At 54.4% G+C, this 26,757-nt stretch overlaps 1 protein-coding gene across 4 annotated transcripts in view; it reads right to left on the reverse strand.

Moving 5' to 3' along the window:
• Window positions 1–26,757, reverse strand: part of ZMIZ1 (zinc finger, MIZ-type containing 1) — a 220,496-nt gene that overhangs the window by 173,803 nt on the left and 19,936 nt on the right. For all 4 annotated transcript variants that reach the window (XM_004680707.2, XM_012723707.1, XM_012723705.1 and 1 more), the window contains exon 2: window positions 460–557. The gene's annotated coding sequence lies outside the window, so the exon portion shown is untranslated. The remainder of the gene's footprint in view (window positions 1–459; window positions 558–26,757) is intronic.

Below are 26,757 nucleotides of genomic sequence, written 5' to 3' on the forward strand. Positions count from 1 at the left end.
TGTGAGGGGTTGGTGCACCAAAGCCACACAGAACTGGAACTGAACCCCATGGGGCTCAGTCAGGTGTGTGACCTTGGGCAAGGTATATTCTGACCATGCCTCAGTTTCCTCATCTGTACAATGGGGGTGAGAACAGAGTTCTCACAGGCTTGTTGTGAAAAGTGCTGAGCCTGTGCTTGGGTGCCGCTAAGTGCTAAGAGCATAGAGGATGCTTTCACTACTCTCGCATTTTAGTTGAGGAAGCTGGGCTTTCAGTGGTCAAAGCAGGACTACCCAAGGCTGCACTGGGGGCTGGTGACAGAATAAAGCCAAACTGGGATTCCAGGACAGGGCTTGGCCCTGTCTAGCTCCTGCTCAGAGAAGGAGGCCTGGCAACGTGCTCTCCAGGCCCTGAAGTAGCAGCAGCCACCTCAGCCAGCCCCACCCCTGCACACATGCAGCACCAGCCATCTTGCTTACCTGCTAAGGTCTCCACCGACGACCAGGACTTAAAGCTGTTGTGGGAAGGAGGCGGCGGCCCAGCAGTCTGACTCGGCCTAGTGCAGTCGCTGCACGTCCTGTGGGAGACAGCAGAGAGCACAGTGAGCCCAAGTCTGATCCTGCAGGCAGCCCCTGTCCACTTCACCCACCTCCAGGCCTTGCCGGGAGGCCCAGCCGGCCCCAGCCATCCTAGATACCAAATGCTACTCTCTACCTGCCAATAAAGTCCCATTTCCTGGACTTCACATTTGAGGCAACAGAGCCGGCCCCTGACTGAGGTCAGCCCTTCCACAGGCCAGCCCACAGCAAGAGCCATGAGGCATGTCCCCCCACTCCCCATGCTGTACTCAGCCTAGCCCCCTGCCCCTGGGCCTTGGGACATGCCAGGTGCTTTCCCCCAACTCTGTCCTTCAGAGTTCCACTGTCCTGCGAGACGCCACTCAGAGGCCTCAGCAGAGCCTCTCGGAGCTGCCCTCCTTTTGTTCATTCCTTCATCAGGCTTTGGGTCCAGCTGACCATGTCTCCTCCTCTGGAGGCTGCTGTCTTCCCTGGGTGGAGCTCCTGGACATGAAGATGTGATCTACCTTATCTCCCTATCCTCTAGGAAGGCCACAGAGACGGACGGACGGACAGATGGATGGACGGAGCAGTGAAAGCGTTCCGTGAACAAGCCGCTATTGGCCAGCTGACATGTGCTTGAAGTGAAGATGTCTACTGAGATCTCCAAGAGGCTCTTTCCTGTTAGATTCTAGAGCACAGGGTTCAGGTTGGTCAAAGGAAAGGCACTTGATAAGAAACGGATTTCCCGCCCTGATCTCAGAGCAGAGGGGCCAGGTCAGAAGCGGAGCTGGAATCTCCTGGGCTTGCCCACTGCCCGGAGCTCACCTGGGGCTGCAGCGGCAGTCCCCCCAGCTTCCCTGACTGTTGGGGGACCAAGCCAGTCATGAAGCAGCTTCTGGTAAAGGAGAGGGGGCAGTGGGAAAAGGAGGGCAGGAGAGAGCCCCTGCAGAACAGGGCCACCTGGTCCAGGGGTGCTACTTGCTGCAGCCTGGAGGCCTGAGGTGTTGGGAGAACAGAGAGGGGCCTTATCTGGAGCCCCAGGATCAGAGAAATCTCCCAATCAAGATACTCTTCTGCACTGCTCATCTTCAGTTGTGGGGGTCTTTTTAAAACGCTCCCTGCTGAGCTTCCCTGGTGCAAGGGGTTGAGGTGCAGCACTATGGAGCTCTCTGCAGCCAGGGAGCTGACCCACATGGCACAGCAGACCTCTCCTGTCCCACTCACTGCTCCCCTCAGCAGTGTATTTCAGTCAATCTGCCTGTTCTGCTCCCCACTCTCTCTGGAGAATCCTCTCACTCCTTGTACCTCTGGCCTGCACCCCAGTATATGTATGCACAAATAAATAAAGTCTTTGAAAAAAAATAAAGAAAATCCTCACTGCCCTCCAAAGTCATTTAGCCCCACCCCTGCCCCAACACTGCTGGTGGGGCATACACTGGATCCCAGCTCCGAGGACAGTTAGTAAGTACAGGTACCCATGCCTTTTCAAAGTTGTACTTCCTCACTTCTATAAGAGACCTATATGAGGACTGACTTTCACTACCCAAAAGACATCTGAAAAGGATTATTTGCTTTCACGACAAGCCAAAGAGCACAAATACTGCCTTTGCAGCAACTGCTCCAGTGGCAGCCTGAACCCCCAACAGTGAGAGCAGACCCACCAAGCTCCTTCCCAGAACTGCTCTATGAAGGCTGTGGTGGTGACGTTTCATTCCTGCTTTTACTGTATGTCAGTATTGCTTTGTTTGATGTGCTATGCGGTATGATTTGGAAGGGATTTTTGGGCTTGGGAATGCTCAAGATATTTTTCATGTAGATAAACGGTCATTGTTTCATTTCCTTAAATCATTTCTGTTCACGAAAGTTTTCCTAGCAATACTCCATTTCCAGAGAACAAGAGAACCCGTGTCATCTGCTCTGTGGCCTATCAACAACTCAGCAATTCCACGTCCACAGAAATGTATGCCCATGTTCACCCAAAGAGACATACTAGAATGTTCACAGCCCTGCAATTCATAATGCCCCTGCTAAAGAAACTCTCCAAATGGTAGAATGGATAAATTGGTATAGCCACACAATGGAATGTCACACAAGGTGAACAGATGATCTGTAACTCTATCCAACAAAATGGATACCCTTACCAACAGAATGTTTACCAAAAGAAGCCTAACACAATAGTGACCATCCTTAAGGGCCCATTCCACAAAGCTCACTCTATGAAGCAGGCACAACACCCAATGCTGTGCAGTCTAAATATGACCACAGGCCCAGGGTTTAGGCTCCACTCTCCATAGCGCCACTGGCCTTGAGACTTGTTTTGAAAGTGACTAACAGAGGGGAAGCTTCAGGAGGACCTGCCTTGTCTGGCCCTGATTGCCGTGACACCCTGCCTGGCCATGGAAGGACAAAGGTATATCTTATAGGAGGAGGGAGGAGAACAGAGGCTGCCTGCCAGCAGCCAGCTCCAACTGCCAGGTGTAACCGCGGCCACCTCTGACCTCTCCCCGCCCACCTCCAACGACTTCATCCGGCCTTAGGTGACTGGTGCTCCAGGAGCCCAAGGGAAACTGCAGAACTAGGAGACATGGTCAGTGATGGTTGTTTGTTTAACGTCACTAAGGAAGGGAGCACCCAGCAGGCTTGAAGGGTCTAGAAGGTTTTGTGTTTTGATCCGTGTGGTGGCATGCCTTGATTTCATGACAATGTCAAGCTACACACTTAGGACAGATACACTTTTCTGCACAGATGTAGTAGTTACATAGAAGCTGAAAACAAAGCTCCCCTGTGTCTCCCTGTCAGGGGCACCAGGTCCCAACCTGCCCAGCCAGGCCTGCCTGCCTCTCTAGCCGGTCCCTGTCCTGCTGGCCTCCCATCCCTTCCCTTCCCTCTGTCCACTCACAGCCCAGCTTCCCAACTCTGAATGGGGTTGCCCTTTTCCTCTGTAGTATGCTTCACGCCTGCAGGAAGGTGCCCTTTACTGGAAGATTCCCTGTCCTCAGGCCTCACCCAGGGATCCCTGTGGGGTTGGCCTTCCAGAGTGTGGGGTGAATCTTTCTCTTCTGTCTTCACAGCTCTTGGGGCACTCCAAGAAGGAGCCTGAGAGTGGGTCTGATAATCCTCCTCTTCCTCCTTCCCAGAGTCAAGCCCCCCACAGCGACACTGTGGTGATCAGAGCAGACTTTGGGTGTAAAGGGGCTTGAGGGGAACTGGTGATCACAAAATGAGGCATAGACCATCACCTCTAGGGACACAGACTTCTCTCATATAGATAGATGGAGAGCCTGAATTTGCGGGTGCAAAGAGGGTCAACAGAGCTCTAGGGAGGGAAGACTTTGCAGTGAATGATGATATCCATGAAATGTGTACCACTACTTCTCTCCTAATTATCTATTAAAATAAAATAGCAAGTCTGACGGGCAGACAGCACTGCATCTCGGCAGAAACAATGCAGACTGGCAGGCAAAGCAAAGGAGGAGTCATGATGCCAGACAGACGGGTGTTAGCTCAGCTAGAACGCCTCATTGTGTTGACTCGTCTCCATAAGTGCTGAGCCAGAAGGCAGAAGTCCTCGCTGATCCTCCTCACCAGCCCTCGGGTCTCTGCTGGCCCTTGGTGCTAGGGCCGCAGTCCTGGACATCCCTTCCTGGATCTTTTGACCCCATCTCTGCAGCTCCAGCTCTATCCTTAGTGGACAGATGACCTTGAAGAGAGCCTCCCTGGGCCTCAGTTCCTCCACTGTCACCAGAGAGATCTGGCTTACTCAGTGGCTTCCTCCGATGAGTCACAAGTTTCTCTCCTGTGGGTGGAATGGCCCCGGGCAGGCCAAGGCGGTTCTGAGGCCCCACTCTCTTTCTGCCTCCTCTAGGATCCCCCATACTCCAGGTACTGATGATGGTGCTTGCCAGAGGAGAGGGGCGCACCCACCGCAGTCCACTCCGGGATGCCCCAGCGCCATATTACCAGTGTCCGGGAAGGCACACCCAGGTTTGGTGGAGAGTCCCTCCCTCTCTCCCTCCGCTTTCCCCTCCCCCCTGCCTGGGGTACCCCCAGGGCATTTTCTTTGGTACTCAGGACACATTGCTAAGGAAGCTTCCAGGCCAGCAGAGGTGCAGATAAGCCAGAGCTTGACCAGGAAGGGAGAGGCAGGATACCAGGTCCCTGGAGGAATAGTGGACCATGTAGCAGAGGCAACGCCCCACACGAGGGCAGGGTGGGACCCCTCCAGTGCCAGAAGGAACTCTGGGCCAGAGTCCCTTCCGCAGGTAGACGTGTTGGCTCACAAAGGGGTGAGCACCCCATCCCCAGAGGTGTGCAAGCACAGGGGAGTGTCCACTTGGTGGTGTGGGTGCAACTGGCGCTGGACTCTTTTTTCCAAACTTGGTACGAATTACCTGGGCTGTTTGTTAAGCCCACAGCTTCCCGAGTCTCTCCCCTGAGAATGGAAGCCTGTGGGTCTGGAATGCTGCCCAGAAATTTAAATTTTTAACAAGTCCTCCCAGGTGATCTTTTGCATCTGGAAAGTTTGGGGGCGCATTGGCAGATGACCTTCCAGGTCCCTTAGGGCCAGGAGATTAGTAATTCGGAGCCCTCCCACTGCACACCACCCCTATCCCATCTGGAAGACTTGGGCCGGCAGCAAACTAACTGCATCATTAAAATTAAAATGACTTAAAAGCTTTAGAAGGGGGCAAAGATGTCAGGGGGAGGGAGATTTCAGTCCGCAGTGGTACCAGCAGCCGCTCCTTCCTAGCCCTCCTGGGCCCCCCAGAGTCATCCAGAAAAACTCAGCACTGGTGGTGGGGGAGAGTCGACAGCTGTTCAGCTGCTGCTCAGTGAGACCCGGAAAAGCAATTATCTTGCTCTTAGTAGAAAGGCTCTGGCTGCTACCCACCCCCTTCCTCCCACCTTCACTCACTCACACACACACACACATACTCACACACACACGCGCGCGCGCGCGCACGGACGCACACACACACACCTCCCTCTGCACAGGCACCCACAACCCCCCTCCCCAAACCCCTCCCTCTGCACCCAGGCCATGATGCTGCTGGCTGGCTCTGAACCCGCCTCCCCCACCCCCAGCCTCCAGATTGCTCTAACTTGCTCACCCTCCATCCTCAGAGCACATTTCCAACACTTAAATCATTTAGCCCGCTAAACCGGAGACGGCAAAATGGGTGCTATTCCTTAAAAACATACAGAGAGCGTATTAAATTATTGATAGCCATTAAACAGGGGGAAAAAATTAAACAGCTCTCAGCTCTTATCAATCATTCATGCAGTTTCCACTGGGGTGTTTTCTGGAGAGTGATCGCACGGGCAGCCCAGGGAGCCGGCTCCTGCCAGCAAGGAAGGCGTGGGCTTGGTGGGAACGGGGCGGGGGGCCCCTGCAGTCCCCGGCAATCCAGGGTCTTGGAGGCCGCGAGGGGGCTCAGCCTTTCTGCTGTCCACCTCCCGCCACCCCTCTTCACTACATCATTAACAAAGGGACAGCTCCCTTAATTAAATCCAGCCTGCTTTTATTGAGCGCCTACTATGTATCAGATATGCAGAGCACACCAATAAATAAGCCTCAAAGCATTCACGGGGCAAGCAGGAGAGCCTGCAGCAGGGGAACGTGGTTATACTACCCTGTGCCAGGAGCCAGAGTGGAGGTCAGCAGCTCAAAGACAGCGGGTGGCTTCGGTGGGAGGAGTGGCTGCCAGGGTGGGCCTCACCAGAGAAACAATACTTGGGTCAGTTCTTGGATGGGAAACAGAAGATGGCACAGAGGACAAGCGGGGAAGGACAGGAAAGCCAGGCAGCCCCCCCAAAGGCATGACAGTGGGACCTGCCTCTGTGCCCGTCTTCTGAGAGCCGCATCCTGCTGCAGCCCTGCAGGTCGTGAATGGCAGTCAGTGGCCACGCAGGGCAGGGGGCAGGGAGGGGGCTGGGAACGCGGAGTCAGCTGTCCCCTGGGGATCCCCTCCAGGCACTGGTCAACTCCAGGCCAGGTCAGGGAGGGATGTTCATGGCCAGGTCCTCTCAGCGTGGATGGGCAGAAGGCTGGGGTTCACCCTGGCTGTCCAGGGCAGCAGCACCTCCACCCCCGCAAGGCAGATCCATTTCCTGGCTCTGACTCAGGACACCTAAGCCAGCATGACGCAGACCAGGGAGACTGCAGGGCTGGGCCACCTCTGGCCTCCCAGACACAGACAGGTCTGGCAGAGCTGCCCTCTGGAGACAGGCTCCCTCCTGCCACACAGCCATGCCAAGGATCGGGCAGAGCCAGCCCTGTGGGACACCTGATACTGCCCTGCCTCTCTGCTTGGGGGCCGCTACAATTGGGGGGGAGCATTTGAGGCCAGGCCAGGCCAGGCTACTGGCTGCTGCAGGGAGCAAAGAAGCAAGGCTCCCCGCCTGCCCAGCTCGGCCAGCAGGGCACCCCAGCAGCCGGAGAGCAGAGAGCCCCACATTCCTGAATGCCTTTCAGAAGCTCTTGCTTCGCAGGAGCTGGAGCTGGGGAGCCTGGAGCAGGGAGTGGGGAGGAGGCCCTGCCAAGTGTTGATAGCACCATCGTCAGAGAAAGCTGCTGTCACAGGGAAACATTCTGGGGAGAGCACTTGTTTACCACCAATGCCTGGGACTGTCAAGAAATAATCAGAAGGAATTAAATTTGCAAAGTTGAACAGACATAAAGGAAGCCCCCTTCCTAAATCCCCGGACCTTTCAGCTGGGAGGATCAGGCAGCTCTGTTTCACTTGGTATTGGGGACATCGCCTTAAATCTGCAGGGGTAGGGAAATCGGGGAGCACACGGACGCAGCCAATCACGTCTGGTGACAGAGACCCTGTGCTCTGTCCTTGCCATGTCCCACTCAGTCTCAGAGTGCGCTGTGACAGATACACATTCGGGGCCTGCAAGACCACGCTGATCCTACAGGATGGGGTGACCTGTGTGTCCACAATCTGCAAGGAAACGCTCCTTAGCCTATTTCAGTGCCCCAGCCCCCACCTCCCTGAGAACTTGGGCTGACAGGCCTGGAAGGGCCTGAGGAAGCCTCCAGCCCCCACCCTCTGCAAGGACCTGTACAGTGGCAATGGCAGTTGGGTTGGCCAGGTCCCTGTCACCCTCCTCTGGGTTGGGACACGTCACCCTGTCCCTCCAGTTCACCTCAGCACCGGGGAAGGGGGCCTGAGCTGGCATACAGCAGGCTGGGAAAGGGTTGCCAACCAGTAGAACCAAGACACCATGAGACAAGTGACCCCAAAACTCAAATCAAACACACACGTCCCTGTTCAGGAACCAGACCTGACTCCCACTGACAACTGCCCTACTCCTCATCCTTTAACTGCGAATTGTGTTTATACTTCTAAAAGTCTCTCACACCCTTTACACTTCAGCTATACCACACCACTTAACCTCCCTTAGATGCCCCAGGGCCTTTGCATGCCACTTCTTTCTCATCTGGTCAAGCTCTACTTCCCCTTTGTAACCATTGCAATACTTTTTCACATTACGCAAGACTGGGGGTAGGATTTGGGGAGCACCGTGAAAATAAATGGGATTCCTTCATCAGCACTTGGCACATGAGATCAGAAAGAGGCCTCTAACTTTACTACATTCAAACCAACCACCTCAGCCCCTGGCCTGCGGCCCAGAATCAGTTCTTCCTAACAGCTAACCTGCCTCGTCTCTGCTATAATTTCAAAAGCCATTCCCTGGATAGTGGGTGAGATGTTTTCAGCCAAGTGTAAATGAGACTGTAGTCTTGGAGCTCCTGGAGCTGAGAGAAGGGGCAGGCTTGGGAATTTCCAGGCAAAGGCCAGCAGAAATTGGCCACAAATGAATCATTAACTCTCGAGTCGAGAGCTCTGGTGGCTGGTGCCAAGGTCTCAGGCTTTGGCCTGTGTGGGCCACTTAGCCTCGCTTGGCTCAGGCCCGAGGGTGGCCCTGCCCCTGTCAGCCATCTGCTTCACCCCACAGCCACTGGTCACTGAGAGCCGAAGCAGTCGGGGCCAAAGCAGCCCAGATGTCTTATGGGAGGGGACACGCCTTTCCGCAAGAATGGCTTTAAGCCTTTGCCACACACTTCTGTCCTTCTGGAATGCTGTCCCTTCCAGCAGTAAACTCCTCTTGTCTTTCCAGGTCTAGCTCCAGCTTGGCCTGTTTCTTCCCTTCCCGCCTATCTGGATCCACCTTGACCCCCACAGTATCTGAACCCCTGGGCAGAGGCTCATTTTTTCAGCAAAGCCCCTGCCGGAATGGGGACTTTGCATTTCTAGGAACCTGAGCAGTTAGTATGAGGCAGGACACAGACCAGGAAGCCCATCTGTGCTGGGGGTTGCTCGGGGTGCTCAGCCTGCAGCTGGCAGCAGTACCTAGACTGGCAATGGGGGTTACAGTTCTTGCTTGGCTCCGGTAAGGCGTTATGTTCACTTCAGGACCTTTTAGGACCTCAGGCCAGTGGGATACAGTGGAGGCAGGGTCACAAGTGACCACTGGCTTCCCACTAGGGAGTCAGGTGGTTGTGGGGGAGCCCAGAAACCCTCATCTCTTGTGCTCTGAGCCAGAACAAGTTCTGGGGTCATGTGCCTACCCCTCTGCCCGAATGCCCTTTCCAGAGTCCCTTTCTCATCTGATGCCCAAAACAGCCCCAGGAGGTAACCAGTCAGCTGGGGAAACTGAGGCCTGCTGCAGAAGGACCCTGACAGACCGAGCCCTTTGAGCCTCACACAACCCTCCAGGTGGCCGTTGTCAAAACCACTTTGCAGATGAGAATATGCTGAGGATGGGAGAGGCCCAATCACTGCTACCCCAGGCTGGTGACAGCTGGATTTGTGTCCCAACCAGCCTCAGTCTCGACTGGGCTTTCCCAGGTCAGAGCTATCCCAAGGCTCGGCACAGAGTTCGTGAGGACCGGTAGGCAGTGGGAGGAGAAAAGGACAGTGGCTGAAAAGCGCAGTGTGAGGGCCTGAGGGCGGTGCTGTGTCCCTCCCTTCCACAGGCATGGGCTGGTGCTCTGGAGGTGCTATGAGGCCAGGCCCAACTCCCCGCTTCCCCGCAGGACTCCAGGGTGGGGCACCCCATGCCCATTTCTGACTGCAGTCTTACTATTCAACGTAACCTCCAAGCAGGGATGTCTCGGTACGTCACATGCACGTACATGGGTGTGCATGTGTGTGCCGCTATGTGTTCACGGGGCCCATCTCAGGTAGACCAGAGCAGGGCACGGCCTTACGCCCACGGGCACGTGTCCATGACACCCTGGCACAGACTTGGAGTGCACTGCCACTCACACAGACGCGACCACTCGCCTCAGCAGGGAGACACATATGCGTGGGCACACATGTGTTCCTCTGCACACACGCTCACACTCAGAACAGCACACACCTGCATTCAGGGCTGATGCAGCTTGGGGGGGGGATGGGCGCTGAGCAGGGACGTGGCCAGCCTGATGCACACGTAGGCACTGGGCCCGGGAGAGTGGGCAGGGAGCAGGTGGACAGGCGGCCATCTGCAGCTCTGTGCTGGGAGTCCCTTGCTGCCTCTGTGTTCATGTAGCCAGGCCTGTCTGAAGCAGGGCCATAAATCAGGAAGCTGCCTGCCGCAAGCATTAAATCACTGTCCCTGGGACGCAGTGCTTAAGCCGGAGCAGCAGCCAGCATCAGGCCCAGGCTCGTTGTCTGTGTGGGTGGGTAGTGGGATAGTTGGTAGAAGGCAGCCCCCCCAAAAGGCTGTCTCCCCACCCTCACCTGCTACCAAAGCCCCTTTCCTACTGGTCTACTAGGCACTGCCTTCCTTGGCCTTTGCTCTCCATTCCACGTCTCTTCCTGTGCTCGTAGCCGGAGATTCTGGTTTTCACCCACTAGGCAGAGGGCTGCCCTCCTGTGCCAAGCACTGAAGGCTTTTCTCAGTGACCGTGGTGCGCCTGGGCTGGAGGCGGGGTGAAGGGTAGTCCACTTTGGGACAGGAACACTGGGGTGCTCTCACCAGGCCTAGCCTGGTGATCCTCTGGCCCGCGCTCAGCTGCCCTCTGGTTGAGTCACCTCCCTCACACACACCGTCTATAAAGTGGAACCTCCAGGGGCTGCTTGCCTTGCGGGTTTGATGCCCAGGGAAAAGATCCTCTGAGGATGCTGATTAATTATGACTATTAATAATATGACCATCTGTATCTCGTGGTAGAGCAAGGATGATTAAAAGTGGGCCCCGTGCCCCAGCGGCAGAATAAATGGGTCTCTGGGTGGACTGGGGTGTTCACACCAAGCCTGCGAGCAGCTCCGTGGTGGCTCTGTGCTGGGGAGGGGTTGTGCCCGCCGCGTGGCACTCACAGAGGCAGAGGAGAGACGGGCAGGTAGAGGACAGACTGTGGAGCTGGCTTGTCGACCAACGAACGTCAGACAATAATGCCGCGCCAGAGCTCCCGGGCAGGACTCTGCCTCTCAGGGGTACAGACCGACTTGACTTTCCACTTCGCCTCACCTCTTACCCCACTGTCAGTGGAGCCCAAAGGTCTCAGCTGCAGGAGGATAACAAAGGAGGATGGCATGGGGGCCAGCCTCTGTCTCCTCTGTCTAGAGAAGTCCTGGACCGTCTCCTGTGTCCAGCAAGACCCTAGCATGGGCACTCTGGGACTAGCCCCTTGGGCCACCCCATCTCAAGCCTCTGTGCCCTGCACACTCGGGCCTCTGCCTGGCAGGACCTCCCTGCCCTCTGAGCCCTGTTCCAAGGCCTTTCTCCACACCTCCTCCTGCAGAAGGAGGGGGTGTGCTTTTCTCACAGCACCCGTGTCCTGACCAGTGCCCCTGAAATGTGCTCTCCTGGCATACAAGTCCACCTGTCACCTCCAGTCCCCCGCTATGAGCTGATCTGAGGAGCCCCTTCCATACCCAGCACCAAGGAGGTGTCTCACACTGCCCACTGACTGGGTGCCTACCACCGGCAGGGCCTCCAGGGCCCTCCCCCGGAGTTGGGGACTGTTACCCTGTTAACTGTCACCACAGGCCATGTGCCCGCTTTAGAGAAGAGAAAACTGAGGTCCAGAAGGATTAAGAACTTGCCAAAGTTACATGTCCAGGAAGTGGGTGAAATGCCAAGCAGGGCATTTGGCTACAGAGCTTTTACTCATTAAGCTACAAAGTTTCCAACTCAATGAATGAATTTTAAATACCTGCTGTACAAGCCTTTTGAGTGATCTTTGCAAGTGGCAGGTAAGGGGCTAAGGAACCTGCCATGGGTTAACCAGCTGTGTGCCCTCATGCAGGCCACTTGCCACCTCTGGGCCCCCGTTTTCTCAGCTGTGAAATGGAGACAGGTGACGCTGCCTTGTTTACTGGCCAGATAAGAACGCAATAGCAGAGGGAGATCTCTGGGAATGATGAACAAGCAAGACGGTGACATCTGTATGCCCGGTGACCAGGATTTCCACACCAGAAGCCTGAGTGCCTGCTTTGGGGGCCTTCAGGAACAGCAGACGAGAGATCTGAGACAGGCAGTAGAGAAACTGTCTTCCCAAGCATCTACCCTGCATGCAGACCTAGTGGGCAGGGGCCTGGGCTCCATGAAGCCAGGGCCAGATAGTGGCCTTGTGGCTCCTTTGACTTGGCTGGGCGGCCCCCTGCACAACACACAAGTGTGGCCCAAGGAGCATCTGCCTTTTCCCACAGAAGCTTCTGGTGCCCTCACTGGTGACCACTGTGCCTGGTGCTGGTGACGCAATGGGGACAAGATCCAGCCTCCACCTTCGGAGCTCCCGAGCAACGGTGAGGCAGGTGTGCTACCCAGCTCCCTTCCCACATCCTGCAGCCACTGCTGACCAGTCCCCACGCTGACTTTCAGAGTCCAAGCAGGAGGTCAGAATTACTTCTCCGTGTAGCGCTCTGGACTATCCTGTCCAGGCAGGGCACAAAGCGAGACTCACAAGTCTCTTGCATGCTGTTAGTGGGCAGCTACTATGCTCCACCAGCCACATCTGGTGGAAGTAAGGCCTGGAGCAGGACAGGGTCTCCTGCTCTGGAGGAGCTGCAGACAGCTCAGAGTACCAGGCGACTGGAAGGCAAGTTATTGAGACATCCTCACAGCAGCCCCTCTCTGGCCACTCTTTCTATAGGCTAGAAATCAGTGAACACGCCAGGAAGCGGGCCAAACAGGATGCAAAAGTCTTACTTCCAGGGCACGCTCCTGGTTTTTGTCCAATCCTCCTGCATCTGGGTTGTTATTTGTTTAATGTTTTTCTTCAAGTCAGTCCACAGTTTGTGCTAAAATGCATTTATTTAAAAAAAATAATAATAACAGCTTCAGGCAAGAAAATAATAATAATTAACAACTATATACCAAAGACATTTTGTGGGGGTGGAGTGGGGAATGGGATCAAAAACAGTGGGGAGAGGGAGGTGCCCTGGACTGTGGTGATGGCACATGGGTGATCTGGTGATGGAAAGCCCATGGGGATTACAACTGAGATGGGAAAAGGCACTAAATGATGCAAAAATAAACTATCATATTAATTAAAAAAAATAACAGCTTCATGGTATTACCTTCAAAAACAACAAAATTAAATCTCTCTCAACGGCTGGAAGTTAAGCACAAAAACAAATGTGAGTAGAGCAAATGATGGCTCCTTTGCTGCCCACCTGCTGGGGGCTCTGCAGGGCTCTTGCCATGCACAGGGAGGCCAGTGAGCATCTGGGCTCAGAGTTAGTCCTCGGCTCAGCCAGAGGGTGGCAGGGGCGGCAGCCGTCGTGAGTAATGTAGTACATGGGCCCCCACGGTTACCTCTGCACACCCTGGGGCCCCCACGGTCACCTCTGCACACCCTGGACCAGGTGCACAAGCACAGCTCGGTGACACCAGGAGGTGGCAGAGAATGTCTCTGTTACACAGATGCGTAAGCAGGAGGCCCAGAGAGGTGGGCCCCTGCTCTGAGGTCACACAGCAGCTAGAGGCTGAGCCACGCTTCTGACTGGGCCCCCAACTAAGCACAAGGCTCTTTCCTCCCCGCTGCCGCTGCCCCATGCCACACAGTCACTTAGGCAGAGCGAAGTCACGCTGACCCGCGGTGACTCGGTAACGGTTTTTACACCTGAGGTTAACAACTGTGATTTAAGAGGTTATTTGTCTTAATTTTCGGGAATCCGTTTCTCAGGGAGGAGATAACTAACACATTGGACTTGGGAAGCTAGTCTTTTTAGAAAATATTTATAGCATTTCAAGACAGTTTGGTGGCAAATGGATATAGCATCTGCTATTTTCCTCACTTTCCACCACAGTTCTAAAACCCAGAGCAGTTAAAACACACACATGCACACACACACATACACACAACACAACAACCACATCAATGCTGATAGGAAATCAAAGCCCATTTCTTCTTCGAGACATAAAACACAACTCTGGCCTGATTTCAGAGTGCTCGTTACTGCCTCTGGTTAACCTTCCGGGTGCCTCTGGGAGCAGGTCCGAGGCTGCTGCTCTGAAAAGCCATGGCAAGTGGGGCCAGTCCCCAAGGCCACAGCAAGGGTCACGGCCTCCTGAATGAGGCCTGGCGGGACTCCCAGGCCCGGGATCACGGCTCTCACAAGACGCCCCAACAGCAAAGGACTCTTCCCTAAAATTGGGAGTCCGGTTGCAAACTGGAGAGGAACGAGAAGGCAAACTCCAGAAACTGAAGTAGCTGTTCTTCCCTCTCAGGCCAGTCCTGAAATTCCCCCACAAGGCTCACTAACCTCTCTACTCCTCTTTGCAGATGGCAAAACAGAAGCTTCAAAAAAGCCAGGAGACTTTCCCAAGGGCGCAACGCTTGTCTGGTAAGCTGTTTCCCTTGACCCTCTGCTTTCCTTCATTTCCACCATCATCTTGCACAGCCTCTGTTTCATGCTCATCTGTTCCACCGTAGGCCCTGAGGCATCTCCGTAGTCCAGTCCCTGGGCTCTTCTTACACCACGGTCCTTAGCCCCAAACCTCTGCAGTGACTCAGGCCGAAGGCAGAGTCCTGTAGGACCAGATCTTTCACTCCTTCCTGGTGTCTCAAGTGGATTTTCAAGGCTCAGAGAGGGAGTGGACTTGTGCAGGGTCACACAGCCAGCTGATGACAAAATGGAGGGGAACTAGGTTTACTGTTGAAAATCCAGCTGTATTGCAGCTTCCTCTGATCTTCTCACACTGGCTCAGGTGCACGAGGAGAGCCTCTGGTGTTTCACAAGAAGTCAGTGCAGCCGAGAATGAGGCGGTAGCAACACCCAAGGCTTGGGTCCAGCCAGTGGCAGACGGTGCTCCAATGTCCCCAGCAGGGCCTTCTGGGTAGAGCTTTCAACCTCCTATTCACAGAGGCTGTGCCCGTGCCCCGACCTGCTCTGAACCATGCTCCCCTTCACACCAGAGGACTGTAAGGTACTCATCCATGATTATTGGACAAAACCCTTGGCCAGGCCCTGTCAAAGTACCCGCCCACAGAGGCTGGCTCATGGCTGGCAAAGAGACCCTAGAGACGACAGAGGAGCTGCACCAGCTGAGGACATGATGTGCACAGACATGTCAAACGTGTGTGTCCAGCATGGCTCCTCCTCCAGACACTGCTCCCTCCACCCCCACTGGCCCCTTCTGGATCCACTGTCCTTCTGACCCTTAATCCCAGTCCAGGTATTGAATCCAAAAGTCAAGGACCATCCTTGATCCCGACGTTACTTCTCTGCCAACCACCTGCCACTTCTGTGGCTCCTCTCCCTCTGTTCTAGTCTGCACACCTCTCATCAGTTCCTTGGCCTGGGTCAGGGCAACAGTCCCCCACTGGCCTCCTACTCTCGCTTCCCCCCTGCAATTCCTTATAATTGTAAAGTAAGTCTTTTCTTGTTTACAGCCCTCCTCAAGTGATCTCCATGGTCCACATGCCCCGTGTATCTGCCCCCCCACCACCAAAGTGCCCTCCAGCCCCAGTGGTTTCCCTGCCCCAGTACCTTTGCACCTGCTATCCAGTCCTACCACCTCCTCTCTTCATTGCAACTGACTGTTTTCTTTTAGCTTCTCAGGGATCTTTCTTGATTGCTGCTCTTGTCTACGATACAGTTCCTCATCCAGCTGCAGCCACTCTCTTACTCACCGCTCTACATTATTTCTGTATTGCACGGCAAGCTGATTATTGTTTATGGATATATTTATTTATTATATATCTCTCATTCCTACTCTGATGATGAGCTGTCAGGCTGGTTCCTGCTTTATCTCCGGTGGCTAGAATAATATCTGACACAAAAATGATGCTCAGAAAGTGCTGAACGAAAAACTGAGTGGACAGTTTCATCCTGTTAGCTCGCCTCCTGCCCCCACTAGACAGGTCGGGAATTACCCTACTTCATGGGTAAGAGCACTGAGACATGGAGAAGAGCCGTACATGCCTGTGGGCTGGAAGCACAGTGGGGAAGGCTCATTTAATCTGGGACTAGGTGAAGGTTCACATCCATCTGGGACAGGGTCTCCTGAAGTCCAGACCAGGGAGATACAAAGACTAGGGAGTAAGAGCCCATGGAAAAAGCATGAAATTGTGTGGCTCCAATATTTCTCTTGTAACTTGAAATGTCGCCTCTCTGAAAACCACATCCTGTCCCTTTTGAGCTGGTCTTGACCTCAGCCCCTGGCTATGGGCAGCTACACTGAAAACACACCCAGTAAGTTCCTGCTCTTAGTGGGTCCCCAGTTTCACCAGCCCAGCCCCAAGACTGAGGGAGGGGAGGGCAAGGAGGCAGAGAGGGTTCTACTCCTGGGTGGGACAGGAGAAGGAGAGAGCCAAAGGCAGGTCACGCTGCTGTGCCCACAGCCCTCCCAGAGCTAAAAATAACCATGTTTACACACTCCGGGAGCTGGGATTTCTGCCTCGCTGTCAAAGAGGGTCCAGGACTTCATTACAGTCCACATTCCCCTGTCACACATCTTTAGCTCAGGCTGGATCATGCCTGGTCCAACCCAGGCAAGAACCAGGGCTTTCTGGCTCTGTCCCCTTGGGGTGTTTTAGGTGGAAGGAGGTAAAGAAAGCTGGACAAGCTGGACATTTCATCAGGCGAGCAGGGAGATAGTGCTGGGAGAAAGCTCCCCTCCCTGGGGTCACAGATGGCAGCGAAAACAGGAGTGACGAGGAGGTGGCTAGATCCTGAGGCCTGTGGGGCTCCAGTCAATTCATCCCAAAGCAATGGAGACTGTAGTGCCATGGGGTGGGGGCTGAGGGTCCGGGTTGTTGGCTGGTGGTCCACATTGCTGTGTGACCAGGGCCAGGCTGCTGCCTCTCTGGTCCTCAGCTATCTCTCTGGTGCTCAGTAACTAACAACTTGTGTTTCCAGACTGTAGCAGACTGATGGGGCATTCTGCGTGTCTGTGTGTTGTGGACAGAGGACAATGTTAGGAACTTCACAGGTCCCCAAGACTCTCACCCTGTCTTCGTGTGAGATGACAGGGCACACCTGCCAGGTCGGCCATCACCTGGCTAGCTGGCCTCCTCCCTCTCTCTCCCTACCCTGTTCACCCAGATGGACTTTAACACTGGAGGGGCAGGTGCTGGTTGCCTGCCCAGAGGCGGCCCCTCCCTCTGGACAAACAGGTCCTCTTCTTAGCTCATGTGAATGCGGCCAAGAAGAAACACCCAGGCTGTCAGAAGGCTGGCACAGAGGTCAGCACTCTCCTTGGGCAGGCAGCGCCTGGCACGCACTGACCTGCAGCTCCCCAAATGCCTTTGGGGTTGAGAACTGCAGATCTAGTAGCCCCTGGCCTGTCTTCTCTGAAGTGGGAGGCTCAACTGATTAGCTGTCCCTAGGTGGGAACACAGTCCAAGCCTTCTGGCCTGACCTGCAGGAATGTTTGTCTGACAATATCCCCCTGGGACTCTGGGCCTTTGCAGGTACTATTCCCGCTGCCTCAGACGACCTTCCCTCGCTTCTCACCCTGGGAATTTTCTCCTCTTTCTGGAGGACTGACTCAGTTGCCTCTTTCTCCAGCACTTTGCTAGTAGTTCCCTCCAGGCCGGGAACCTGTCCCGGTCACATGCAGGGCTGCCTCAGGAAGGGCACTCTAAATGGTGGCTGAGTTCATACTCAAGGTCAGAGCTCAGTCCTCTGCTCTCTGGCCAAGTTTGCTCCCTGCAGCACCTCCTTCTTGACTTTCAAGAGCCTGCAAGCTGTGATCAGCTCTGCTCTTATTCCTCTAGGAGATCCTGTCCTCTTGTAGCCCTTGGGTCCCAGGCTCTGTGACTTGCAGTTGCCAACCAGATTTCTAAATGCTCCTGCCCAGCTGTGCTGGGGTGAGGTTCGGCACCTGCACTGTTCAGCAAGCACCAGAAGGTTCTGTGTGCAGAAGCCCAGAGGGACAAAAACACCCACAGTGCTTCACTGCTCTCGGATACCACAACACCCAGTGCCACAGTGACCGCCATCCACCAAGCCCACCCAAGCAGCACTGTGCCCAGGTCCCTGCCAGCACTGGTTCACATGCCCTCTCTGCTGGACCGTGGCACGGCTCCTCGGGATCACTGTGAGAACATCCTCCAAGCAGCCACCACAACAATGATTTCACAAATCTAGTCTGTGCGCATGTCACTACTCACAATAAAACCATTGATTCTACAGCTTAGAAGTCACACATATGTGGCATTTAAGGCCCTCTAGGATGTGGTCACGTTCCCGTGGAGTTCCCTACTTTGCCTCACCTAGGAGATGTCTTCCATAGTCCTCTTTCTGCTGCTCATTCCCTGACAAACCCTTTGGGGGTACAGCTCTAAAGTCACCTCCTCTGAGAAGCCCTCCTTGAATGCCCATCCCCAGCAGGCTGACCTGAGCCTCTCTACTTGACAGGGCTCTCTTTAGGGCCACCAGGCCTTCCTGCTGTAGGAAGTTACTGCCCTGTCTTGTTCCCTGGCAAAGTTTTGAGCTCCTAGGGTCAGGCCAGGGCCAGTCACCAAGAGCCTGATTCAGGGTTGGTACTTAACCACAGACATGCTCTGCGCATTATGGGGCAAGGATCAGCACAACTCCAATCAGATATGAGCACCCCCATTTTGGGGATGAGGATAGTCACATTTAGAGCGGTTGAGGATTTGTTCAGTTGTGGTGGAACCCACGCACGACAGCACCAGCCAGCGCCCAGATGCCTGCCTGCCTCTATGACCAGGGCCTCCTAGCAGTGCAGAGAGGGCCACTTGCAACCCGAGTGTACCTGAGACTACTGCACCTTGCAGCTTTGCTCACTGCTCACCCAGCCCCCACTCCCATAGGGCCTAGGCTTTCTCTGGGTGGGAGGGGACACTTCCTTTAAGCCCAAGCCCTGGGGGTTTAAGGAGATTCTTTCTAGGCAAGGCACCTGTGACATGCAGGACCTAGAACAAGTACCAGTGTCCCAGGCTCAGCATCAAAGGGCCTGTAGTGGTCATGGAAGTTGCCAGGGCTCAAAGGAGCCTTGGACAGACCCATGCCCAAATACCACCACTCCTGGCCAGCAGTGCAGTGCTGGGCCCCTCTGTCTTTTCCACTCCCCAATCTAACAAGATTGCTTCCTCTTTCCTGAGGCCCCAGGGGGCCTCACAACTTGGCCTTCCTTTCAAAGCAAACACAGATGCAGAACTAGCCAAGAGTAAATCCTGGGGTTCCTGGAAGCCCCTCTTGGAGGGCAGAGCACATTAAAGGCAGACCAGGGGGGCAAGGGACCCTATACCCAGGGGACCCCCAGGAACACTGGTCTCCTAGTACTGGCACACCCTGAGTGGCTCCTAGCAGATCAGGGCTATATCAGAACACCACCCCCAAGCCCTCCCCAGGTCTTCCTGCTTTGTGGCAGAGGAGTGGCTGTCAAAGAGGGCGAGGGCCTCACTGGCAGGGGGCAGCCAGGAGCATCTGAACTGTAACCCACATCTGGTTCCCATTTGCCTTATCTGCCAGGAAGAGTCGACCTTCTCCAACCAAACTCCAGGAGCCAACACTGACCCTCGACAGTCCCAGAGTTTCTCCAGCTCCCAACCAACAAAGCCTAGCTCCCCCTGCGAATGAGCCTCCTCGCTGATAATGGTGACTCAAGGCTTGATGCTCAGGCGGGCCGACCATGTCCACACACCGCCTCCTCCCTGAGGTGGTGCCTGAGGTCCGCTTTTTCTCTCTCCAGCCTCAGCAGATGTTGGGCTCAAACCCTGCCCACTGTGTGAGTCTGGTGCCTTCACCTCTCGGAATCTCGGCTGTCTGGCTCTCAGGTTACCGGGGGGTTATCTGATAGAACTGAGCGTAAGTAATGTCAATATCTGTCAGGGTGTTGCAACGTACCAAGTCCTGTTCTAAGCTCTACACAAGCATTAATTCACCTGGACTCACAGATGCCTCCGCGTTACATGGTGATGCTCTTACTCCCCTCTTTTTAAAAAGATTTATTTATTTATGCATACAGAACTGGGGTACAGGCCAGAGGTACAGGGGTGGTGAGAGGATTCACCAGAGACAGAGGGGGAGCAGACCAGGCAGATCGATGATGTACACTGCTGAGGGGAGCAGCGGGTGGAGCAGGAGAGGTCTGCCGCACCATGTGGGTCACCCCGGGGCGGGGATCGAACTCGCACTGAAGTTGCTGGCTTGCTTGCAGTGCTGCGCTTTAATCTGCTGTGCCACCAGGGAGGGCCCTACTCCCCGATTTTTTCAAGAGTGAGGCTCGGCGTGGTTGAATCCCCTCTCCAAGGCTGCACAGCTACGATGCGCTCCCAGCAGTCTGGCGCCGGCCAGTCTGCACAAACCACCAGGCTGTGCTGCCTCCAGGGAGCTTCCACCCTGCCGTGCTGCCGGGGGCCACTCTGTCAAGCTCCTCGCTCCCCCATAAACTCCTGCTGCACTGTGCTCTGGGCCTGAAGGCCCCCTCCACCTGGCACTGTGCCACATTATTCAGGCACTTCATCCACTGCCCTTAAGACACTCGACCCTGAGGTAGATATGGCCCCTTGACTACTCCCTCTTCCCAAGTCCCAGGCAAGCCCCTGGGACCCTTAAGGGCAAAGCCCAGTAGTGGCCTGCACCTAGCAGGGACTCGGCAAGTGTTTATGAAATGAACACTTGCGGGGTCAGGTCCAAGGGCTTCCAGCTTTGCCCATCCACCCAACCCACATCGCCCGAGCTCTTGGTAAAGGTTCCAGGTAGGCAGCACGCCCCAGCCCCCTCCCTCAAAGCTCTTGCTCCCTACACTACTGGGCGGGGGAGTTAGCATCCCAGCAGCCTCACAGAGAGGTGCCATGAAGACCACATATGTAGTGAGCACAAAAGCCCAAAGTGACAGAAATTGATAAAAACTTCACCGCACTGCTGACACCCCATATATCAAAGGCCCCAAATCTCATTCTCTGCTTGCCTCCAATTTCTATCAGAGTTTGCCAGCTGCACATTTATTGAGAAGTTTGTGATCTGACAGGCACTGTATTACCAACATTAATGATGCATCAGTCTCTAGAATTACTGGGGAAACAGTCCAATTGATTTTATTATTATCTTGAGTTCTTCACATTTCATTCCAGGCAGCTTGCTACCAGAGTTCTTGAGCAAGGAGCAAAGTAAATAAATAAAGGTTGTGGGGCCAAGGCTGACTTCAGGTGGGGAAACTGGACCAGTCCCGGGATTCTCAGTGATCATCTTTCCATCCCTCTACCTCTTCCCTCCATGATGGCAAGAGGGTCCCTGAAATTCTGGGTGGTGGAGCGTGGCAAGCGTAGCTTCCCCTGGATGGATGTGCAACGGGACAGATCACAACTCAGGCCAGGCCTTCCATCATGCTACAGAGGCAGAGGTGGTTGGCAAGAACAAACAGCCAAAGATAACATCTGTCCCCTGTCCCTGGCTGGGGCAGGGAGTTAGCCCCACGTGGAATCCACGAGCAGATATGCATCCATCAGCACTCATCTCATCTCCCCCTTCCAATGTACCCTCTGCCCTATGCTTCTCCTAGAAGCCACCGGTGGCAGCAGGTCCATGGGAGCTGAACACTTGCAGTCAGGTCAGGAACCACCCTACAGTCTGCTGTGCCTACAGCAAACGGGTGACCCCAGATGAGAGGGAAGATGCGGGTAGTGCCCACCTCAATTCAGACCACCTGGCCGCAGGCTCCTTTTAGTTTCTAGAACATGGTAAGTTCTTTTCCATCTCAGGGCTGCCTTGGCACAGGTAACTCCTGCATGCAGGTTGTCTCTCCCGCAGCCCCAGCCCTCATGGCTCTCCTAATAAAGGCCTTCCTGACTGAAGAGCCATCAGGCCCACCCCTGGTATTCTCTACCCAGCATCCTTCTTGATACTTTCTTATCACTTATCATAGTTTACATAAAGGTCAGTCACCGATTTGTTTTTTGACCTGTTCTCCCACTCTGGCTCCCTGCAGATAGGGACCTGATCTGTCCCAGTCACCATCACATCCCCAGAACTAGCAGGGTGCTACCACCCCCTTTCCAGCCCCCCCCCACAGTTTTCTAAATCCATGTGTGGAATGAAACGAGAGTCTGATAATCATCAGGGACTGAAGGAGTCAGTTTCCAGCACTCCCTGAGACTGCATTTGGGTTCAAGAAGTTCTCAAGAACATGGCTGGATGTCTCAGGGCTGACTTCCCTCTTCCCACCCTGACCTTCATGCTAGAGGTTCTGTGACACTCTTGCTTCTAGCTCTTGTGCAAACCTTTGTCCATCAGCACTCATCTCATCTCCCCCTTCCAATGTACCCTCTGCCCTATGCTTCTCCTAGAAGCCACCGGTGGTAGCAGGTCCATGGGAGCTGAAGACTTGCAGTCAGGTCAGGAACCAGGGTCAAATCCTGGCCTGGCCCCTTGAGCACAGCATGTAACTAACCATACTAAGTTCTGCCCAAGTACCTTCCTGTAAAAGCAGGTGAGCACCTATGTCCCCCCCTCATTTCACAGGGACCTCAGGAGATGGCAGTTTCAACAAAAGTATATGTCCTTAAGTGGACACATGAGGTACAAATGTGAGGTGCAGGGACCCCAAGTGGCCATGAGACATGGGTCCCCAAAAGGTGTGGATTGAAAATAATTGACCCTGAGAAAAAGAGATCCATTGTACCCTGTAGAGTAACCAGGTGCCTCGGGGTTCACAGGGGTCGGGTGGTGTCTCTGGGTGCAGAGGTGCGAAAAGGCCTCATCCACATGGTGGAATGTGTTAGGTACATTCCAGGCCCAAAGCCCCAGATAGGCACAAGGAGAAGTCAGAGGAAGCAGCACTTCTGCCCTCAGAGTCCTCAGATAAGAAAGGCATGCTGATCCCTATCAGTGGCTGCAGGGCCATGGGGGGCTGGTTCAGTCTGACCCAGTGGGGTTTTACAGTGGAGTCACCTGAACAAATGTCACTGTGGAAGTTCTGGAAGCCCCCAGGGTAAACCCCTGGTAGAGGTGGTTCTCTAACTTTTGGTAGCATGTTTCTTATGTATTACCTGGAATTAAATCAAAATATTTAGCTTAGCAGAGTTCTGATTTGAAAGTATTTTTTCTTGAAATAAAGATCTTGGGCATAATCTGTGAGCACACATCATGTACCCTGCTCTAATGTACCTGTGCTAATGTATGCTCACCATACATTTATTTGTGTGTGTGTTTTAAAGATTTATTTATTTATGCAGACAGACCTAGGGTACAGGCCAGAGGTACAGGGGTGGTGAGAGGATTCACCAGAGACAGAGTGGGGAGCAGAACAGACAGATCAGTGAAGTACACTGCTGAGGGCGGGTCAGGAGAGGTCTGCCGCGCCATGTGGGTCACCTCCGGGGCAGGGATCGAACTCCTCGTGCTGAAGTGGCTTTACCTTCTTAGTGCTGTGCTTTTGCTTGCTGCGCCACCAGGGAGGGCCCTGTGTGTGTGTGTGTTTTAATCATACATTATTATTTTTCGTCCAAACATATTTCCACTTTACGCCCATGTAGACAGAGGTGCTGAGAAGAGAATGCCTGAGTCCCACTGATGGAAGGTGTGGAAGGTGCAGGATATGAATTCAGACTAATCTGAGCGAGGAAGCTTCCGGGCCCAGAGTGCAGGAGCAGCAGCCCAGCCTGCAGGTGCCAGATTCCTGACACGCAGTCAGCCCACAGCTTGCAGAAGAAAGGGAGAACCACGGAGGCCTAGACTTGTCCGGAATGGCCCAGTTATCCCAGGGCAGCGCAGGGGTCACTGATACATACATGTGGACCTCTCACTTAATTCTCAAAATAACCGTGGAAAGTACTTCCCATTTCATGGTCAAAGGCCCCAACTCTCCAGAAATCGAAAGGACAGTGGCGTGAGGGCTTGGACTGGGTTCCGGAGGGGGCCGGGCCTGGTAACCACCTCGCAACTGCCCAGACTCCTCCAGCTGCTCTAGCACCTCCCTCCCTCCCTCCCTCCCTCCCTCCCAGCTGTGGGGGAGCAGGCAGACTCCTGAGGCCCCCGACAGTCATCACTGCGGGCTCTGTACCTGGCATGCAAGGCCAGCAGTCTAGGTAAACAGGCCCGGCCTCAGCCGGACTCACCCGGCTTGCCTGTGCCCAGGGAAGCCAGGCCGGAGGACGGGATCCTTGGCATTTCTGACAGTGTGCTCTTACTCAATTAGGCCCTTTCTGTCCAAAGGGCAGCTGTGACGTGCGGAACGGGTCTGTGGTGTCAATATGAGCCCAGCATTGTACAGCTGGGGCACACAATGCCCTCGGTCGACTGTTTATTTATAAATTCACCCAGGGCTCACTGCGGCCTTTACACTCAGCTCTTTCCCAAAATGCAAATTAGCTTCTTCCTGTAAGTCAAACCGGCTTGCTCAAGCTGATAAAAATCATCCCAAACGGGCTCTTTTATCTCCCCAATACAGAAAACACCCACACCTCCTAGAAAGAGGAAGACACCATCACAGGGCTAGCTTCATGGGGGCAGGCCCAGAGAGAGGCCCAGGAGAGGCACTCAGGAGTGGGGGGTCATGCCGACACTGGGACAGAAGGTTTGAGGCTCTCGGACCAGAGAGCAAATCCTGTCTCTGCAACGTTCTAGCTTTGTGACTGGAATCTCCCTCACAGGGTTCTTGGGAGAACTGGATGAGATAATGTTCAAAAACTGCTTGGCACCGTGCCAAGACCCTAGACTCCTCCTGCACACCGTGGTGGTGAATAATCGTACAACATTGACCATGATTATCACCTGAAGCTTGCCATTGCTGCTCAGTCCCTCTTCCTGGGTGGCTGCAGGATGCCCCTTTTGCTCTGAGCCTCGGTTTCTCCCTCTGGAAAGTGAGACTTCTGGGGCTTTTCTCCGATTGGCTGGTAGCTCAGCCCCTTGGCTGGCTGCACCATATTCAGCTTTGGGGGGCACTGTTTCCAGTACCCTGCCTCTTCAGTAGAGATCTCAAGAGCTCTTTTTTTTTTTTTAATATTTGTTTATTCATACAGAACTCGGGTACAGGCCAGAGATGCGGAGAGTGAGAGGATTCACCAGGGACAGAGTGGGGAACAGAACAGGCAGATCGACGAAGTACACTGCTGAGGGAAGCAGCGGACGGGTCAGGAGAGGTCTGCCGCGCCATGTGGATCTCCTCTGGGGCAGGCGGGATTGAACTCTTGCAGAAGTGGCTTAAGCTTTTTAGTGCTGTGCTTTAACCCGCTGCACCACCAGGGAGGGCACTCAAGGGCTCTTTTTTACGTTACAAAACAAAATATGTTCTAAAGCAAAAAAAAAGTCATCTTATAGAAAAGCCAGATTCCTAACCACCCCGTGCCAGCTGGAGCTGACATTTGTAAACAGCTAGAGCATCACTTAAAGGCACACACTGGGTGCAAGGCTTGCTGGGAGGGGAGGGATGGTACCAAGGATCTGATAAGGGTTTGCTACCCATTAGACTGAAGGAGGTCCACTTCCAGGAAGTGGATAGGAACTGCAAGTACATGCAAAATGGACCTAGAAGTCTCCAGAGCTCAAAAGGCACACACCAGAATCTCTTGGTGGAGGCCAGGACTCATAAGGAGGCAATGAAATGCTGTTGTGACAACAGTTTGCCAGGAGATGTGGGGCCCTGTCCACTGCAGGACACCAGCCGTGGTCTCCTAGCACGGAGCAAGATTCACCACAACACTAAGCACCCAGGGAGACAGAGATGACCATGACAGGCCCATCTGAGAAGGAGAAAGCTGGGTCTGTGACTGGCCCAAGGTCACACGGCACACTGGGCGCCAGGTGACCAGGTGGCCTCCACGCCAGAGAACCGAGGGAGCAGAAGCCATGAGACAGCCACATCACCATGGCAATTTTCAGGAAGGAGATGACAATGTCAAGTCACATTTCCCCTCCCTGGGCCTCATTTACTTCAGAGCAGCTGGGCAGACAGGTTAGGCAGGGGTTGCTACATCACCCCATTTTCAGGTTGGAGACAGAAGCTCAGGGCCACTATACGAGAGCATGGCTAAGCCCGCCCCAAAACCTGCAAACCCCCTTCTGCTTCCACCTCTTCTTCACCCCTCAACCAGGAGGGGCTGGCTGGCAGGAGTGGCCTGGTCGCTGGGCCCCCTCCCACTGGCCCTCCGGCCCTGAAGAGGTTTCTCACACCTTTCCTCCTCCCTACCCTGTTCTAGTCATCCATCCACAACACAGCCCTTCCTGCCCACTCTCTGCCTAGAGCCCGTGCTCATCTTTTACTCTCTGGATCAATTCTTAGCCAGTTCTCTGGCATCTTCCTTATACAGTGTTCCTATTCTGTCTAGTAACCAAGGCTTGGTTCCCAGTTCAGGAGTTTTGTTTGGTCATCCTCAAGAACACTGTCTTTGCCTATGCCCCTAGGACCCCTGGATACAGGAGGCAGGGATCTGGCCTTCCGGTGCAATTCATCCAGAAATAGGAAATGAAAGAAGGAATTTACCTGCCTGTACTGCCCCCTCCTCCCCTCCCCCACCCCCAGCCCTGTTGCCCTCATCATCTGCAGCATCATGAGTCTACAACAGGGAAAATACAGGGGGCTGTAGGACTGCTGACCAGTCCATCGGGGAGCCCCCGACCATGCCCAGCACAGAGCCCTACCCTAAGGACACACTCCAGCAGGTTTCCCGGTGGGCTGATAGTGCAGATGAGTGATTGATCTGTCACATTTAAACAAAGGAAGTCAAGGGGCCTGGAAAAGGCAGCCAGGCAGAGGCTGATGTCCAAGGCAGGCAGGCGGGAGAAAGGGCTGGAACCTGTGTGAGGAGGAGGGTTCTCCTGGCCTAGGGGGAAGCATCAATCCATCCTGGTAGAAAAGGTG

This window comes from Condylura cristata, unplaced genomic scaffold (genome assembly GCF_000260355.1).
Source record: "Condylura cristata isolate star-nosed mole 26May11 unplaced genomic scaffold, ConCri1.0 scaffold00011, whole genome shotgun sequence".
Taxonomy (NCBI): Eukaryota; Metazoa; Chordata; class Mammalia; order Eulipotyphla; family Talpidae; genus Condylura; species Condylura cristata.